The sequence below is a fragment of the Macrobrachium rosenbergii genome, chromosome 56, assembly GCF_040412425.1.
Source record: "Macrobrachium rosenbergii isolate ZJJX-2024 chromosome 56, ASM4041242v1, whole genome shotgun sequence".
Classification (NCBI taxonomy): domain Eukaryota; kingdom Metazoa; phylum Arthropoda; class Malacostraca; order Decapoda; family Palaemonidae; genus Macrobrachium; species Macrobrachium rosenbergii.
In genome coordinates, this window is record NC_089796.1 from 11,228,948 (window position 1) to 11,249,301 (window position 20,354).

The 20,354-nt window shown below is 38.2% G+C and overlaps 1 long non-coding RNA gene and 1 other non-coding gene across 4 annotated transcripts in view; one reads left to right on the forward strand and one right to left on the reverse strand.

Annotated features, from left to right (window-relative positions):
• Positions 1 to 20,354, reverse strand: part of LOC136836390 (uncharacterized) — a 467,691-nt gene that overhangs the window by 402,862 nt on the left and 44,475 nt on the right. The window lies entirely within an intron of this gene.
• TRNAV-AAC (transfer RNA valine (anticodon AAC)) lies at positions 13,492 to 13,564 on the forward strand. Its single transcript has one exon. It is a non-coding gene; the product is annotated as a tRNA-Val (tRNA).

The following is a 20,354-nucleotide window of genomic DNA, read 5'->3' on the forward strand; positions in this document are numbered from 1 at the left end:
AAATGCATGTCATTACTACTTCACCTAATTTGATTTAGCGTCAATTAACGTATATTCAGCGTAAAATAACTAAAAGGACTCGGGCTCCAGAATTCGGAGAGAAAAGTAAAATGGATCGTAGGTCAAACCGGGAAAACCGAAACCAGTGATCAATCAAGAGGTGTAGACAACCGCGACATCTGCCGCCGATACAGGAAACCAAAACTGATGTGGCATGGAGGGAATCTGTCTTGAGACTTTGGGTACACAAGGCCACATTAAATCCTATTACATGCTCAGCGTTTTCTTGCCACACAAAATCCCAAATCCCCATTTTTCTCCTCCTCGCCCTCATCCTCCTACTCGTAATATAGCTGCCGTCATCTTCGACTTTTCCTCTTTCTTCTTCTTCTTCTTCTTCTTCTAAGTAATTTTGCCTCTTTGTCGTTTCCTCACTGCGAGGTCTTCCTCTAATAAAAGCAATGCCCCGAGTTCGAATGGCTCCTTTGAAAGCGGCAAAACATTTACTTTTTTCTGTCAGGAAATATCCAAAATAAAAGATATCGTCGAGAGCTTACGGTACGGATCCCAGAGAACGAAGTCTTTTACCAGTACAATGGAGGTACGAAATGCGGCCATAGAGTTCACTACACATACAAATTTATTTTATTTACTTATCCTAAAAGAGCCTCAGAATAGAATGCAAAAAAAGAGAGAATTTCTCCAGAACATCTGGAAAGAAGTGAAAAGATAAACAGATAAATATAAATAACTAAGAAACGAAAAGTGAAAAGGAGATAGGAGGTGCCGTTGCAAAGGTTATACCTCCAGTCTCAGCTCGACTCGACCAAAAAGCTTCCGGTGGGAATTCCTAACAATCAGTTGATAAATTAGTAGATATCAGAGGTGCAATTTATACCAGTGTATCCGATGCCCAATTAATATTATAGTATTTTGGAGACGTAAATGACAAAAAATAAATTACTGGTTAAATTTATATCCACAAACGAGACGGTTTACAGAAATTTCGTATAATTAATTGTAATTACAATTTATGTAAATCAATTCGAGTTATAGTTCACGCCAATTCGAAAGAGTTATGGTTCACAGTAAGGCAGAACAGCTCGGTTTATAAACCGCTGTATCTCAAGCACAATTCATGCAAATGCATTACGGGTAAAATTCGCTCAAAGGAAACAGATATAACTGATACGAAAGTAAACTGATATTAATTACAGTATAACTAATTCGCTGGAGTAGATTGTACCACTGATGTATTTTATACAATTTATACCATTGCAAGTGAAATTATTAAAATATTGCACTTGAGGCATAGCCTAAGTGACAAGCCAGTGAATTAACAGACAAAGTATCACAATGCCTCAAATACACAACTTATTGATAACTGCATTTGAGGTACTATTTGTAAACCAACGAATTAGATACTAAACTGCATCTGATGCACAATTCACACCAACAGACTAAATAGAAAATTTTCAGACCCAATCATGAGAGTGCCAATTAACAAAGCAAAGCATCGAGAACCCATGTGAAAAAAAAAAATATTTAAGGAAAAACAATGAATAGTACACTGAAAAAAAGTATTAAAAAAAATACCAGTGCATTTAAACGCAAGATTTTCAAACCAAATCATCAGAGGCCCAACTAATAAGGCAAAGCATCAAAGACCCATTCGAAAAATAAATTATGTAAAAAAATAAAACAATGAATATTAAACTGAAAAAAAAAAAAATTATTCACGAAACGAAAATACGCCGGAGAAAAATACGGGAATTCGAAGAGGAGCGAGCGACGCGATCCCCATCTTTCGCCCGATCTGAAATCTCCATTCGGAATTCCAGGGTCTCTCCCTTGGTTGACTTTCGCAAAAAGTCCCCTCTCCTCTCCTCTCCTCTCCTCTCCTGCAGCGCCCAATGATTTTCGGGATTTCTGAATTAATTATTCATTCGTCTGTCTTTTCGTCTCCGGTGGACGCGCTTGGAGGAGAGGGGTGAGGGAGGATTGAGGGCGGGGGGGAGGGGGAGGAAGGCAAGAGAAGAGGCTACGCTGGATGTGAGTGCACTTGTTTGCAAGGCTCTTAGGAGGACATTGTGCTGTCTTTCCTTTCATCTCGCCTGTTTCATTTCTAGACGCGTTTTGTTGAGTTTTAGCCCTTTCAAACAATTGCTCATATCATCTTGGATGAAAATGTGGATACCTAGTATTAAAAGAAGATGAACCGATGCCTTAACTGAATTGCTACTCTTAAATTATGGGGCATAGGCAAATTTTGTACTCAGGTGTACCAGAACTGAACTCGTAGAATTTTGGCAAATATTTGAAATCATCCTAACCAATTGATTTTTGTCAGCCATGTGTGTGTGTGTGTGCGCGGATGCACTTACTCTATGAAAAGGGAAGGAGGGTAGCTGCACGGATAGTATGGTTGAATTTTGTTCCTTTATCAACGTCACGCGTAATGCCATTGTCGAAGCTCTAACCTCGAAGAACAAAATTTGGATTTATAGCAATAGTTAGCCGCCTAAACCTTGAGTCATATTGAACAATAAAAATCACTCATACTTGCAAAAGAATGATCATTGTCGGTAAAAAAAAAAAACATAAAAACAGAGACGGACCTGATCTGACCAGCGTTTGTAAATATTTATCAAGTTTGGCAAAATATCAAAAAATGTCTCTATGCCTAATTCTTGTGGAAACTTACACCGTCAAAAGTTACCAATGTGGAGAGAGAGAGAGAGAGAGAGAGAGAGAGAGAGAGAGAGAGAGAGAGAGAGAGAGAAGAGAATTTTTGAAATATTTTTACATGTGTTTACCTGAAGAAGTTGTTCAAGTGAAAAGTGTTCAGTTACTGGGGATGGGGAGAAAAAAGAGAGAGAATCTCAAATATTTTTTCATGTGTTCACCTGTAGAAGTTGTTCTGGTGGAAACTTCAATTTTGAGAGAGAGAGAGAGAGAGAGAGAGAGAGAGAGAGAGAGAGAGAGAGAGAGAGAGCAAAGATTACTACACTGTAAATTGTTCTAATCTTCTGTGGATGGGAATTACCTCGTCTAGGAGAGAGAGAGAGAGAGAGAGAGAGAGAGAGAAGAGAGAGAGAGAGAGAGAGAGAGATTACTACACTGAAATTGTTTCTACCCTTCTGTTCTGTGGATGGGAGTATCGTCTAGAGCCAGAGAGAGAGAGAGAGAGAGAGAGAGAGAGAGACCCCTGAGTTACTACACTATAAAATGTTCTACCCTTCTGTGGATGGAATTACTCGTCCAGGCCACAGAGAGAGAAGAAGAGAAGAGAGAGAGAGAGAGAGAGAGAGAGAGAGAGAGAGAGAGAATCTAATATATTTACATGCGTTCTCCTTATATTCTTCAATTCTTAAAGACACACACACACACACACGTACACACAGAGGCAATTGTTCAGCTCCAACGACGACAGCTTCCTCGACTGAAAAGTGTTGCCATAACAACGCAAGTCACCTAACGCCCGGTATTTAGTTGACTCCATCGACCTTGTTACCACGTACGGAACCACTTGAGGAGAATGATCAAGTTGCTGCAACGCCATTTTCACGTATAAAATCAATCCGTCTGTCGGCCAAATTCCTACTGAAAATCTGAGCAAAAAGCTAAAAAACTATGCTATGACGAGTCTAAGTTGAATATAATTTGCTGTATACATGAACATTTCGACAAGAATTAAACGCGTTTTTCAATGAATTTTGACGGGTGTTGTAAAATATGTTTTGAGGTATGTTTGAAAACACATTTCAAAATTCATATTTTCATAATAATAATAATAATAATAATAATAATAATAATAATAATAATAATAATAATGCTGTTCTGTTTATCTGGCCCCTCTTCATATTGAAATATGAAATATTATTATTATTGGCCATTATTGTGTGTGTAATGTGTGTGTGTGTGTGTGTGTGTGTATTATTATTGGTTCATTGGTTCTGAAGGTGGCAGGTTCCCTTCTGGCGACTTTTATTTATCTAGAGAAAAAAAAAACTTTATAAAGGCGTATGGCGGAGGGGGTTAAGAGGAGGGGGCGGGGGGAAGATAACTCGGGGAAGTTTCCCGATGGAATTGGTAATAGGTAACTTTCCAGTGACTAGCGAAGGTAAGTTAAGTATAAAGTCCTTTGAGTTTTCGTAGACGTGACATCGTGACATTCACCACCTGGATCCACCAATGACTGATATCTTCTCACAACCTCTTCCATTAATAACCGTGGTACTCTATTCTTCTCCATGAACTCGACTTCAGGACTTTATATTTGAAAATCAACATTTTAGTGCTCTTAAAAACTACTGAGGCTAGAGGGCTGCAAATTGGCATGTTGATCACCTACCATCCAATCATCAAACACACCAAATTGCAGCCTTCTAGCCTCAGTAGTTTTTATTTGATTTAAGGTTAAAGTTAGCCATGATCGCGCGCCTGGCACCGCTATAGGTGCCAATAACACAGACCACCACTGGGCAGTGGCTGAAAGTTTCATGGGCCGCGGCTAAAATTTTCATGGACCGTGGCAGAAAGTTTCATGCAGCATTATATGCTGTACAGAAAACTCGATTGCGCCGAAGAAACTTCGGCGCATTTTTTATTTGTTTTATTCCTGTTGTCTCTCGCTACATATTAATGATGCACTCTCTATTTACGTGGAAGTTCCCGTGCAATTTTATATCTGTTTAACCTTCATTATAATTATGTCACATAGCTGTGATAACACCATACCCCTTCACCCTAAAGTTATGGAGGTCATTAGACATGTTTCCGGCGCCTAACGAGATAGAGGTACGGAGCTGGTGACCTCGCCCTAACCAGTCTACATCTGAACAAAAAAGCGGGCATTTTAGTGAATTGGGTGACCTTCGCCTTTATCGAAGGAGCCCAAGCTAACTACACATAAGTGACCATAGGAACTGAACACTCACCGTGCCCCTGGCATGAAGGACAATACATTTTAGCCAGCTCTAAGGATGGCTAAACGATCAAAATTTTGCACAGTTTTTAGCACTGCGCCAAAAAATTTAAAGCATAAATTGCGCATCGTGGGATTGCCATACCGTGCAACTTGCGTCATTCGCCAGCCTACTTCCATGAATGTCACGGCAAACTGTGTCTGGTATGTACGGCAAATACAATTTATTTTTGTACAGACAGACAGGTTAAAATACTGAAGCCAAGTGATATGGTTAACTGATCAGTTTCCGGAGAAACAGAATTCCTTGGGTGCCCTCATCGGTTTATCGTCTGTTGACTCTGTCCATACGGCTTTGCAGCTGAAGATTTAAAGACGGGAAGAAGGACTAAGGAAATGTTAATACCTTTTGACGAAGGATATAAGGATCTCACTTCCTAGGAAAAAAAAAAAAGAAGAAGCTTTCGGGGCACTAGATCCAGATTCGGTTTCAGGCTCATTTCTAATGATTAGTTTCTGTTTAAAAGACAGCCAGACAAACATAGAAGAGTCGCTGCAAACATAAGTCTTCTAGGATAATAAACAGTGCAGGGAAGGGCGGCCATGGACTGTAGGACAAGGCTCAGCAGGAGGGAAGGACAGGTGGTAAGGAGAGAAAATGTGTGTTGTTATTGTGAGAAACAGGGAATTTTTACATAACGAAAGTCAAAGTGTAGCCATAACAACGGATTAAGTAGGTGACAAGTCATTCACGTGAATGATTTTGCGCGTGAAAAAAAGTTTATCATATAAAACCGCTAAAAGCGACACTCTCCCCCTCTATAATCAGTTCCTCAGGTCTCACTTTGGCCCATTTCCTATACCACCCAAATCCTAAAGATTGCTGATTTTACAGCCGATATTGCAAGCTAATGCATTGGCCCCCACGAAGGGTTCACTGCGGGTTAAGTGCCTATGGCGTCTGGTGGTAACCCATCCAAATACTGACCACAAAATGAAAATATATGCATTGCAATAAATTGTTCCTAATGTGCATGATAAAACATGCCAAGCAGAGGAAGGCCGAAAGTTTAAAAATGGAATTCTCAGGAAAAAATTTTTTTTTTCTGTAGTTTTATTAAACTGGCTTAATAAAGCACGGGCTCTTGCTCAGAAAGATCACTACAGACTCTAGGGAACCAGAGTAAACAAAGGTAATGCGCGTCTAAACAGGACGTAAAGCTAATCAGATCAATTAATTTTTATCTGCAAGTGTCAGTTATATAACGCCAACTACGAAAAGGTCCCTCAAAGGGGAGAGAGAGAGAGAGAGAGAGAGAGAAATAATGATGATTCATTAAATGAACGAGGGTTGAAAGATAAAGATGAATTCTCTCGAGTAAAGAGAGAGAGAGAGAGAGAGAGAGAGTGGTGGGGCAGAATGATAAAGGGAGCAGGGGAAAATGTACAACAATCGGTGACAGGGGATGTAAAGACAGGATGGGGAGGAGGGGTGTAGGAATGGGATGCGAGGGAAGAAAGAATGGGGGAAGGGGAGGGATGGGAAGGGGAGGAGAAGGTAGTGGTGCAGGATCTGTGCCAATTAACACTCACAGTGATTAGGTAACTTTGTGTGTTAATGACGACCTATTGTTGGATTTTTCGCAAACTTCAACTAGCAATTAAATGTCTTATGAGAGAACTTTGGTGGGAGGGTGATTGTTTGGAGGTTGTCCGGGGGCTGCGGGAGGGGAAGAGGGGAGGGAGGTGAAAGGGTTAGAAAGAGAGAGAGAGAAAGAAAGAAAGAGGAAGATTTCGAAAAGAGCAGCGACTTCGAAAGAAGGAAAATAATGTCAACATGAACGATGCAATTAATCTGGTTACAAATGAAGAGAGAGAGAGAGAGAGAGAGAGAGAGAGAGAGAGAGAGAGAGAGAGAGAGAGAGAGAGAGAGAGAGAGCCACTACTTCAATAGCGTTTAGGAAGATCATATAACAATCGGTAATTTAGTTAAATCTGATTACAAAGAGAGAGAGTGGGGTGGCAAATGAACATGAGTACAATTATTCTTGCTAGATATAAAAGCAACATGAATTAGACTGAATCTTAATAGTTTTAAAAATAATGTGTTGAAGATTATAAAGCCAAATTTGTTTGCATTTATCTTTTTACAAAACGACATCCACATTATCTCCGTAACTATTATTTTTCTTTTTATTGATTTAACTATTAATTTTTCAAACAAATCACGAATCTAAACAAGACTAAAGCCCTAGTAAATTAAGTATTGTAGATTTTAAAATTTACTCTGCCCTATACAAAAAATAGTTACAGTCTATAAAAGTCATGGATAACAAAAATCAAAATTTAAGGCAGCAATTAAAGTAAATGAACGCTAATTATCTCATTGCAACAACTGGGCATACCTGGTCTAAGGAAGAATATAACTCTGGATAAAATAGCTTCCTCAAGAACAAGCAATAAACTATAAAACACTTTTTTATAAGGCAAATTATCTTCCACAACTCTTGAAAAAAGTTTTTATTTTGGATAACATTCCACTTCTTAGGATAAAATGTTTGATGTCTTCTGATCTTCTGAACGTATTATTTATGTCTGAAATATGGGACAGCCGTTTTCAGTTTTATATCTGATTTCCCAAGTATTTAACGGCTGAAACATGAATTAATGAGCCTCAAAATACAACGATTTGCCACTAAGTTCCATTCGCCCTCTCTATCTTTTTTTACCAGACATACACACTCATATATATATATATATATATATATATATATATATATATATATATATAATATATATATATATATAATATATATAATATATATAATATATATATATATATATATATATATATATATATATATATATATATATATATATATTTGGTTGAACATGCACACAAGATCTTGAGACAGCACCTGTCCGTTTCTGTAAGAGAGAGAGAGAGAGAGAGAGAGAGAGAGAGAGAGAGAGAGAGAGAACTTTTGTCATTTTCCAAAAAATTCCACTGGCAGTCTTCAGGCAAAATAAAAAAGTTAATTCTGACAAAAAAATAATTGTTTTCATCCTTTAATAATTAAAGACACAAAGGATGAAGAAAGCACTGCTGTGTGTGTGTGTGTGTGTGTGTGTGTGTGTGTGTATGTGTGTGTGTATGTGTGAGAGAGAGAAGAGAGAGAGAGAGAAAGTTCCTGTATTTTCAAACTATATTCATAAGCAGCCGTAAGACACGAAGAAAAATCCGGACAAATAATCCTTCAACATTACTGGATACTGAAGAGAAAAATGTTGACGAGAGAGAGAGAGAGAGAGAGAGAGAGAGAGAGAGAGAGTAAGTAAAGTCCTGTATATTCAACTGTTCATAAGCAGAAAAAATCACAGACAAAAATAGTCCTTCAACAATTACAGGATGCAGACGAGAAGAAATGTTGTTGACGAGAGAGAGAGCAGTGATGCATTGCCCAACACTATTGAGCGTACAAGTTCATCAAAGTTCAAAGTTGTGTAATAAAGGCTCGCCTGCAGCCCACAGCGCTATACTGTTTATTTCTGACCACTTCAAAAGGTGTCACTATTTGGCAAACAAGCGACGAACTCCTTTTCGGATTCGCGTTTTCTACGTTCGGCCAAACTTTCTAGTCGCTTTTCGACCCCCTCCCTCCCCGCTTTCTTTTTTTCCCCCCATTTTTTTTTAAGATGGAAGGAACTACAGGTTCTAGAGAGAGAGAATACTTCCTAAGTTTTCCAGCCAGCATTTAAATCATGGAAACATCAAATTTCCGTTGTAGTCGTGTCGCGTTTTTTTTTTTATTTTCATTTTTTATTTTAACAGCGTCTGGATGAAGCTTTTTTTTCCTCCCATAGGTGTTGCACCCCAACAACGAAATCAAACCACAACCTATACGATCTTTCTCCTTTCTCTCTCTCTCTCTCTCTCTCTCTCTCTCTCTCTCTCTCTCTCTCTCTCTCGTCGTCAGTTCATCCATTTCCCAACGAAACATTTCTGGAGTTCATATTGCCGTTTTCTTTGAAGTGCCGATAGTTCGTCCCCGCCACCGCCACAGGCGCTCATTTCGCCTAGCAAAGTTGGCGGGAAGGGCGACGAAGCATGAGTTGACACACATCCCTCGGGCAACATGGCAGGAAATTGGTGTGGGTATAAACGACTGGGTTGTTCATATTGAAGAGGGACGAGTGTTGAGTGTGTGTACTGTGTCAACTGGAAAGAGCTTGCGGAAACCCCTTTCTCTCTCTCTCTCTCTCTCGCTGGGAGTCTCCCTCCAGAGATACCCCGAAACCCTCCCTCCCCCCATTACCCACCACCCGTTAACAAGTTCTTCAACCCTGTCAACTTACCTCACACTCCCCTCTCCCCCTATTCCCCAATTCTATAAGATCCTACCCCTTCCCCCAGTTGTTCTATACGATCTCCCCCCAAATCCCCAACTGCTCTATACAAGTTGCAAGCGTCTTCTGCATCAGCGCCATCTAGAAACAAGGGTGATAACTAAGGATCTCGGCTAACCGCATTATACACACCGGCGTTTGATGTCTTCCAACACAATCAAATAGAGTCTCTTAGCGACTGGGATCTCTGCTGAGAAGTTGGCCGAGGCTGTGATTCCAGGTTGCTACGTTCACCTGGAATGTGTCTTCGTTTCCGTTTCCAGGAGAAATATTAATTTGTTCGAACTCACCCCGACGAAACAGAGAGAGAGAGAGAGAGAGAGAGAGAGAGAGAGAGAGAGAGAAAGGCCAGGGTACTAGGAGTCTGAAATGTCTCAAAAAAGGAATAAAACTTTTGCATGAGCTTCTTTGGGGGCTGTCGATGCTAAAAACAAATTGAAAGTAATATCAGTCTTTATTTCAAATTAGATAATTTATTATCCTCAGTGACCATTTTTCAATAGTATTCTGAACATTATAAACAAATAAACATTAGTTTTATTATATTACCCAAGGAACAATGTTATCCTTCCAGATGAGGAAAGTAAATAATTAACAGTGTACCATAATTTAAAAAAGCGAAAAAGTTTAGCACGAGTAAAATACGGAGGTGACAAATGAACTCGTACCAATAACTGGCAAAAAAAAATAAATAAATAATGGGAGAGATGGTTTCGATGTCGATAAATCTCCGGGTCTGCATTGAACCTCTCACTACTAATCACATTAAGGATGTCTTTCGACGAGTGTATTCATCCTGACTCATTCAAAGCCGTTCATCCATTCTCGAGATATTCGGCTACGTCACACGATCAGAAACAGAAAAGTACTACCAACTCTTAACCTCGTTAACATTACGACGGTAAAGTAAGAGAGGGTCACGACTGCAAGTCAGGACCCTATGGACGTTACGTACCGTCCCGAAGCTAGGACCAAGGTACTTTCATTCTACATGCTATGAACGGCACAGTTTCGACTGTTTGTTATTATTATTATTATTATTATTATTATTATTATTATTATTATTATTATTATTATTATTAACATACCTCCTTTAAAACCGAGAATACGAAGACAGAAAGTCGCAAAGAGAGAGTTCAGAAGTGACCAATTTCATACTACAAGCTGGCGTCACAACAAATAGGGTCATCAAGAAAATTCGATAAAATTAGTCCTGAATAATAAGCAAGCGTAAGCGTCCCTCGATCTTGACTGATGGAATGTACCTCTCTCTCTCTCTCTCTCTCTCTCTCTCTCTCTCTCTCTCTCTCTCTCTCTCTCTCTCTCTCTCTCAGCAACTGGTTAAGTCCTGACTTACTGAGCAACAGAATCAAAGAAATATTAAAAAAGAAAAGTGATAAAAACGATGAGGAATTAGAAAGGTTTTTGGGCTGGGATAAAATGTGAAACTGTGTATAAAAATAACAGGAAGAATGAGACATCACTTGCTATTTTGTTCGTAACAACGAAAATAAACAAAGTACAATGAAACTTAAATGAATATGTAGCAGACGAAACTTACATCAGCCACAGGGAGATGATTTAGTAATTCGCTAAACCTGCTGAATAAAAATATGAATGGAAATGTCTTAAACGGTCTCTAATATTTGCCCTTTGAAGAGAAATATGCGTATAGTATAATGCTCGCAAACATAAAAGTGTAAAATGCATGAACACGATTAAGTACACACATTTGTACATTTATGTTTTATAAAGACCAATATACACTCACGAACAAACTAGCAAGTACTCAAGAACAAGGGACATAGGCATTCTGCATGCACATGAGTATGTACACTTATTTGTATATTCATGTTTTATAAGACCAATATACACTCATGAACAAACTAGCAAATAGTCAAGAATAAGGGACATAAGACATTCTGGCGATGGAATATCAGTAGTCCCAAACATCAAATGGAATAAAACAATAACAAGTCTTTCATCAGAAATGTCAAATTGAGAAGAAAGATACTGAGACGCTTTCCTCGATGAAACAGACTAGAAGGCAAACGTTCCTCAATGCTAAATGCTTGAGAGAAAACGCTCCTCAAAGCAACAGGTTTGAGGGAAAATACTTCTCAGTACTACAGGCTCAGGGGACGAAGTTTCCTCAGAGCAACACACCTCAAGGGAAACGTTCCTCAGAGCTACAGGGCTAAGCGGAAACGTTCCCCAGTACAAGAGGCTTGAGGTGGAAAAAGTTCTTCAGTGCCGCAAGCTCGAGAAAAAAAATGTTCGTCAGTGCAACCGACTTTAGCGGAAAAAAAAAGCTCCATGAAACAGACTTCAGGGGAAACGCGAAACGCTTCTAAACGCTACATGCTTTATGGAAAACGTTTATCAGAGCTACATAATCCAGGAAAAACGTTCGTCAATGTAACAGGTATGAGAAAAAAACGTTCCTCTATGCAACAGGATTGGGAAAAAACGTTCATCATTGCGAAAGCATTAGGGATAAACGTTCATCAGTGCAAAAGGATTGGGGAAAACGTTCCTCAGGGCAAAAGGATTGGGAAAACGTTCCTCAGTGCAAAAGGCTTGGGGAAAACGTTCCTCAGCGCAAAATTACTGGGGAAAACGTTCACCAGTGCCACATGAATGAGCAAAAACGTTCGTCAATGCAACAGGATTGGGAAAAACGTTCCTCGGTGCAAAAGGATTGGGGAAAACGTTCGTCAGTGCAACAGGTATGAGGAAAAACGTTCCTCAGTGCAACAGGATTGGAAAAAACGTTCCTCAGTCCAAAAGGATTAGGGATAAACGTTCATTAGTGCTACATAATTGAGCAAAAACGTTCGTCAATGCAACAGGTATGATGAAAAACGTTCCTCAGAGCAGCAGGATTGAGGAAAATATTCCTCGATGCCACATGATTGCGGATAAACGTTCTTCAGGGCAAAAGGATTAGGGAAAACGTTCCTCAATGGAAAAGACTTGAGAGAAACCGTTCATTGAGGAAAATGTTCTCCCATCCAACAGAACTGAGGAGAAAACGTTAATCAATGCTGCATGGTTGAGAAATACGTTCCCCAAAGCCACAGGTATGAGGAAAAACGTTCCTTAAAGCCACGGGTATAAGGAAAAACGTTCACCAGTGCAGGAGATTTAAAGTGAAAGGTTCCTCAAAGCAACATGTTTGACGAAAAATATTTTTACATCTAACATGCTTGAGGAAAAAACCTTCCTAATTCAAAAAACTTAGAGAAAAAACCGGTTCATCATTGCACAGTGCCAAAGGAAAAACGTTCATCAATGCAACAGGGTTGAGAAAACGTTCATCAATGAACCCTCGTTGAAGGAAAACGCCCCTGCGACATTTTCTGTGTCTGTGTCAGACAAACACGATTCTTATTCAGATACACCACAAGGAATACTCCCTATCCTCAATGAAATTATAATATTATTACTAAATTATTTTTACCATCAAAATCAATATTACTTTCGCCACCACCATTATCATTTTTCAACATTAAGAGGAATGAGATGACAACAGTCGACGAATTTAAATTTGTTTTAACATTATCATTAAAATGGAGTAATCAATACTGTTAACTTCATGAACACATTTTAACATTGCTTCTCCTGTTGCTTCATTACCATCATTACTTATAATAACCAATAACGCGTCATTATTACTTCTGATGTTACAGTGGTATTTATTATTATTATTATTATTATTATTATTATTATTATTATTATTATTATTATTATTATTATTATTCATAATGCTACACATTCATACTAACCAAGCAAGTGCAAGCAGCTGTCGCCCAAGAATGGATATAAATATTAATAATCAGTGTTAATTGCTTCATACCAATATTTAATAATCAGTGTTAATTGCTTCCTACCAATATTAAACAATGAAAATAACCTAAATTAGTAGAAATTAATATGTTTTCATATTATGCGTACCTATCTAACATTAAGCCAATGTTTTAGCAGAATCTCTTAATTACCTTCAAACTCTAAAAGATGGAAAGTTTACATTACCCAAAATTTACTCAAAATTTAATAATAATAATAATAATAATAATAATAATAATAATAATAATAATAATAATAATAATAATAATAATAATAATAATAATAATAGCCTCTTTCGTAAGCTATAAGTGCTCATGGTGTAGTGGTTATCACATCTGTCTAACACACAGAAGGTCCCAGGTTCGAGACCTGGTGAGCACAAGAGAACTGAAAGGTTTGTTTTCTTCAAATATATCTTTTCAACTCTTGATATTAACATTTACCTATAGTTACTCTGTTACTATTGGAATGAAATGGAATATAGAGTTTTGGCCTAAGGCCAAGCGTTGGGACCTATTAGATCATTAAGCGCTGGAGGCGAAATTGAGAGTAGGTAGGTTTGAAAGGTGTAACAGGAGGAAAACCTCGCAGTTCCACTATGAAATAATTGTTAGGAGAGGGTGGATAGTAAGAAGAAGAAAGAGAATACGTATGAAGGTGAAGTTAAAGTAATGAAAGGGGTTGCAGCTAGGGGCCGAAGGGACGCTGCGAAGGACTCTTAGTAATGGCTACAGTGCACCCCTATACTGACAAAATGCTCTATCACCTTCATGGTAACTTATGAAATTACTAAAAAAAAAAAATGGATACATCATGGAATTATACAATAAGGAAATATATATTTCATCTCAAATATGGTGCTAGATAAAGATGCCAGTTGAACATTCTGTCCTCAAATACCGACATCAATGGCGGTGCTGACTTCTTTTTTAGTATTATTATTACTTGGGAGAAAAACTCTCTATCACGAGACTTCATAAATGTTCTAAAGCGTCCACAATAATATAACTGCTAAAGGCTCGTGTCAAATTTATAAAAGCTTTCAAACCCTACACTGAAGATGAACCCAGAGTCGGGTTCGAAACCGTTTATAAATTTTACACCAGCCTTTAACAACTATATTATTGTGGACCCACTAAAACTATTAATATTATTGTGTGTATTATTATTATTATTATTATTATTATTGTATTATTATTATTATTATTATTATTATTATTATTATTAAGAAGATGGACCCTATTCATATGGAACAAGTCCACAGGAGCCATTAGCTTGAAATTCAAGCTTCCAAAGAATATGGTGTTCATTAGAAAGAAGTGACACAGTTTGAAATTCAAGCTTCCAAAGAATATGGTGTTCATTAGAAAGAAGTGACATAGCTTGAAATTCAAGCTTCCAAAGAATATGGTGTTCATTAGAAAGAAGTGACAGAAGATAACGGTACACTGTCATCAAACAGTATTCCGAGTAATAGAAACGTGTCATAAAAGCATAACTCCTAAAAATATCCTAAAAAAAGCATACACAAATAATTAGGATGGCATCAAAAGGAATGGCGCACCTTATGATGTGGTAACAAGAATGATGACAACGGCAAAATTCATCATAAGGATAGCAGACAACACTGAATGTAAACAAGAGGATGACATACAGAAGCATAACGTCAGGAAATGATGATAAACAACAGTAAAATGTTATATAATGATAATAAACGCCACTACAATGACGCAGAAATGACGACTTCATCATCGCTTATAATAACGTGAGACGCACAGGACCTCTGAAATTCCACTGATAATTAAAAATAATCAGTTACGTATTTCAACAAATATGCATTTATCAAAACACAAAAATGATTAAAAACACATTCTCAACCATTTATACTTTATATAATGCATATACATATATATGTATATATATGTATATGTATACATATGTATATATATGTATATGTGTATATATGTGTGTGGTGTATGTATGTGCGTGTACCTGTCTGTCTGTCTGTTGTCTATGTATGTGTTCAGTGTGTGCGGATGGACAGACAAAGCCATCTCAATAGTTTTCTTTTACAAAAAACTAAAAAAAGACTGAATTCACGAGCAACACTGATCTGTTCCCAAGGGCGCCATCTTTGTTCATAAATATCGATGCTTAGAAAAGACTTACTACGTTTATTTTCTAGCTTATTTCTGCTCTCTGTTAAAGTATACAATGATACTTTCAAACAATACTGATGGTTGAGATTAGGCTCTAGAAATCAGCGGGTACCTTAAGAGACGTGAAATTCTGAGGCATCAAATTTCAAGCATAATAATAATAATAATAATAATAATAATAATAATAATAATAATAATAATAATAATAATATCCTTTATTTCAGTTCAGAGCTACATACAGGGATAGACAATGTAAAAACTGTTTAATAAACAAAATTTAGATACGCGAGATAAAATGTTATAATAATAATCGGCTACACCCAAGCTGTTGCTAATAATAACAATAATAATAATAATAATAATAATAATAATAATAATAATAATAATAATAATAATAATAATAATAATGACTGTTAATCATGTAAATCTGCAATGTAACTAATCCCTTACCGGTATTTCATGGAAAAGAATTAGCATTACCGCAATGCCATTATTATTATCATTAATTAATATTATCATCGTTAACGCCCCTCCCCCTTTTAACCTTAAGTCTGGCTCCCTCTTGGTCACAAACATGAATAAAGACATCCAGAATTCCCTAAATGAACCCCAAAGTTGCCCACAACGAGGACGACCTCCTGCAGCGAAGGTCCTTTGAACGGGAGCTCCAAACGACAGAGAGAGAGAGAGAGAGAGAGAGAGAGAGAGAGAGAGAGAGAGAGAGAGAGAGAGAGAGAGAGAATATTCTAACTAAAAGTCTACTCACTATATATATATATATATATATATATATATATATATATATATATATATATATATATATATATATATATATATATATAAACAAAAAATATCTAAGACCGGCTTCATTACTATGGGAAAAACATTGAGAGAGAGAGAGAGAGAAGAGAGAGAGAGAGAGATAACGGGAGGCAACTATATAGGTAGCCCGAGACGCCGTCTTCGGTTTGACCTGTGACCCGAAATGACCTGTAATGCGAACCGAAGTCTAAACCGACGAGGTCACATTGTAACGCCTCAGCGGTCGCCCGGATGACGACTTTATCAGGCTTTGGTGGGAAAGATTGGAAATGGAGAAAATCTGGTTTGTGTTTGGGGGGAAGGAGTGGGAGAGGGAGATGGGGAAGGGGAGGGGAGGAGGGGAGGGGGGAGGGGATGGGGATGGGAGGAGGGGAGGTGGAAGGGGAGGGAAGTGGGAGTGAAGTGGAAGTGGAGGGGAGGTGAGGGGAGGGGAGGGGAGGGTAGGGAAGGGAGGGGAGGGGAGGGAGGAAGGGGGAAGCGGAAGGGGGAGGGGAAGTGGAAGGGGAGGGGAGGGGGAGTGGAAGGGAGGAGGAAGGGGAGGAGGAGGGGAAGCGGAAGGGGGAGGGGGGAAGCGGGAAGGGAGGAAGCAGAGGAAGGGAGGGGAAGCGGAAGGGGAGGAGGGAAGTTGGGGAGGGGAGGTTAGGAGGAGGAGGGGAGATGGAGGGGAAGGGGAAGGGGGGAGGGGTAGGGCAGAGGAAGGGGAGAGGGAGGAGGAGGAGTGGGTGTTGGAATAAGGGAGATTGCCCAAAACCCGAATAATGGAGTGGTTTTGGAAATGGAAATGAGAGAATTTGAAGACAATGGAATAACGGACAAGAGGAGGACATTAGAATCTGGGAGGAACAAGGAAAAATGAACTAAAGCATGAAAGACGAAACTTCAATAATGGAGGAATGGAGGAAAGTACAAAAAGAAAGGAAGAGAGAGGGAGAAAAGTATAATAACAGAGGAAAGGGGGAATTGGGATAAAGATGGAGTGGAGGCTGCCTTATCACAAATTCTCTGGCGTCACAACAACCAAGGTCACTGACACCGTAGGGAACTGGGAAGACGGACAGAGGAAGTCAATGCATGATGGAAAAAAGGTTAACTACAAATAACTGCAATCCAAATTATAAGGAATTTATTACGAATGATGAGAAAAAGGTAAGTGACTGACTGATTACTTTACAGAATATTGCGTCGCAAAGACGATGGTTCGACACCGTAAAAAAGTAAGACACAGAATAAACATAAGATAACTGCAAATAAATGAATAAGAATAACGATAAAGTGATAGAATCCACGATTATTATAAAACGAGTTTGATGGCGCGCACTACGCTGCGCTGGAACCCAGCGCTGCCCGTCATGTCTCCCTTACCCTCCCGATCCCCTTCCTACTCCACCCTCACCCGGTGTGGACAAACAGGTTTGCTGGAGGAGGGTGGATGTGTCGTGTCTCCCCTACCCTCCCAATCCCCTACGTACCCAGTCCCAGCCGGGGTGGACATACAGGTTTGCAGGAGGAGGGTGGATGTGTCATGTCTCCCCTCCCCTCATAATCTTCTTCCAACCCCGCCCCCACCCGGGGCTGAAAAACAAGAAAGATCCACTCGGATTTTATTATTATAGATTAAAATTAATTTTTTAGTTAAATCTGCAGGGGAACACAATGACTATTTAACATAATGATGAGTTCAACCGATGAATATTGATATGTAAATAAATGAGACATCAAAATAATGAGATATTCATTTTAAAAAATTTATTTACAAGGCTTCAAAAACTTGGATGCTGTGTTTAAAATGCTTGTTATGCAAAGCGTGCAAGCAAATGAAAACATTGATAGTTGACTTATCGGATAATTAATATTAATAACTAACATATGACTAAAAAATACCATAAAATAACAGCACTAAATGAGAATTGGCGTCAATATTAATTAATCACGTAAACTTCAACAAAAGGTAAAACCTCGAGCAAGGAAGCCCAAAAAAGTAATAATGTGCAAAGGCATACAATAATAAAAGTTATAATAATAGTAAAAGTAATAATAACAATAATAATTATTATTATTATGAGTTTTATGCAAAAGAAAACTATTGAGATGGCTATTTGTCTGTCCGTCCGACATCAGATCTTAAAACTACTGAGGCTAGAGGGCTGCAAACTGGTATGTTGATCATCCACCCTCCAACCATCAAACATACCAAATTGCAGCCCTCTACCCTCAGTAGTTTTTATTTTATTTAAGGTTAAAGTTTGCCATGGTCGTGCGTCTGGCAACGCTATAGGACAGGCAACCACAGGGCCGTAGTTGAAAGTTTCATTGGTCGCGGCTCATGCAGCATTATACCGAGACTACCGAAAGTTAGATCTATTTTCGGTGGCGTTGATTATACGCTGTACAGAAAACTCGATTGCGCCGAAGACTTCGGCGCATTTTTTACTTATTATTGGAAAGAATGGCACTCCGTATTCCGTTAAGCTTATATTTCGCCTTCTCAAGTGTCTTCCTTTCAACGGGCAAATTATAAAGCAGCTGTCCCAAGTTCTTTTATTATTTGTAGACCCGTTTTCGGGCAAAAATGTCCCCAGCACGTACATTTAGCGCCATTCACCCTCCATTTCGATGGTAGCGAGGACTACCGAAGCGTCCGGATAATAAATGAACTTCGAACAGCTGATTTATAATTTATATATACCTGATGTAACGAAGAAACATGAGTGCTAAGTTGAGAAGGTGCTATATATATATATGCTCAACGGCACACAGTCCATTCTCTTCAACAAAGTTTGCCTTAAAGAGAGTCTTCCAAAACAATAATAATAATAATGATAATAATAATAATAATAATCATAATAGTAATAATAATAATAATAATAATAATAATAACCAGTGGATCTGATCTTGTTGTCCTCCCCTGGGTGACCGTCCCAGGTAGATATGACAAGCACATGCCACCCACCTGCAAACAGGTTTGTCCGCCCTTGGTGTGGGCAGGGAGGCAGAGATCAGGAGGGTATGGGACAGCAGCGCCGAGTTCCAGTGTGCATGGCATGCATAAGCTCGTAATAATAATAATATTAATAAACAATAATAATAATAATATGTAATAATAATAATAATAATTATTGTGTGTGTGTGTGTGTGTGTATTATTATTATTATTATTAATTAAATCCCAACAGACCACTGAGTCATTTCACGACTCTCATAGGCTCGCTGGAAATTGTTATTCTGAACCCTAAGGAGATAAATGGAACCAGGAAGAGTCCAAGAAGATGGACAGCTTAATAAGAAACCCAAGAAAATGGGCAAAAAAAGGATGAAAAGTAAAGGACACAAAGCACTGCAATTGGGAGGCCCAACAGACGCTGAAAAGTACCTCAAGTACCTTAAGTATCCTATAAAGTGCGTCAAGCAAGGCACACTGTCAGCGGTTTATAAAACTTTAATGGGCCCAATCTAATTATTTAAAGAAATGCCGAGTTTAATACAATAATGATATGAAAGTTTTAATGATCTAAATAACTCAGGATTTATTACAGCGATGATTTTAAAACACTAATGTTTTAAGGAGATAATAAGGATTTACATTCATTATGATTTAAAAGCAATAATGATTACAGTAAGTAGATCTGTTTAGCGCACTGCTTATTGAATATATTATTGATTATAATGGATTTATTTGGTGAAACCGCAATTATTATAATAATAATGTTTAGTTATTTCAAAGCGTTAATACGTTAAAACATTTATGATTTAAATTATTAATGGTTTCAAGGTTTTATTTTAAAGTAATAATGATGGCAAGTTTGAGGGCTTTTAAATCATCAACAACTGGAAGAATTGCGGTAAAGTCACCGGCGTGAGGAGTGATGGGATGGGCAGCTTCATGCCCTGGCTTGGTTCAGGACTCAAGGGAACACAGAGGAAAAGAGAGGCGATGGGATGTGTCTGTGAAGAGGAAAGGTGCAGCATTACGGAGGGAGTGAATCATTAAATGAAGAAAGGTTAAAAGTAAAAAATGTCACAGGGTGGAATAAAAAATCTTAATTATGCAAAATGTATTAAGCATAAACATGAGAGATGACAAAAGAAAGTGGAACTCCCCTAAAAGCCAGATCATAAATAAATGACTGAATGTGACCATAGTCTTCATTTTCAATCTAGCAACCAAAAACTAAATCACCGAAGACACAAAAA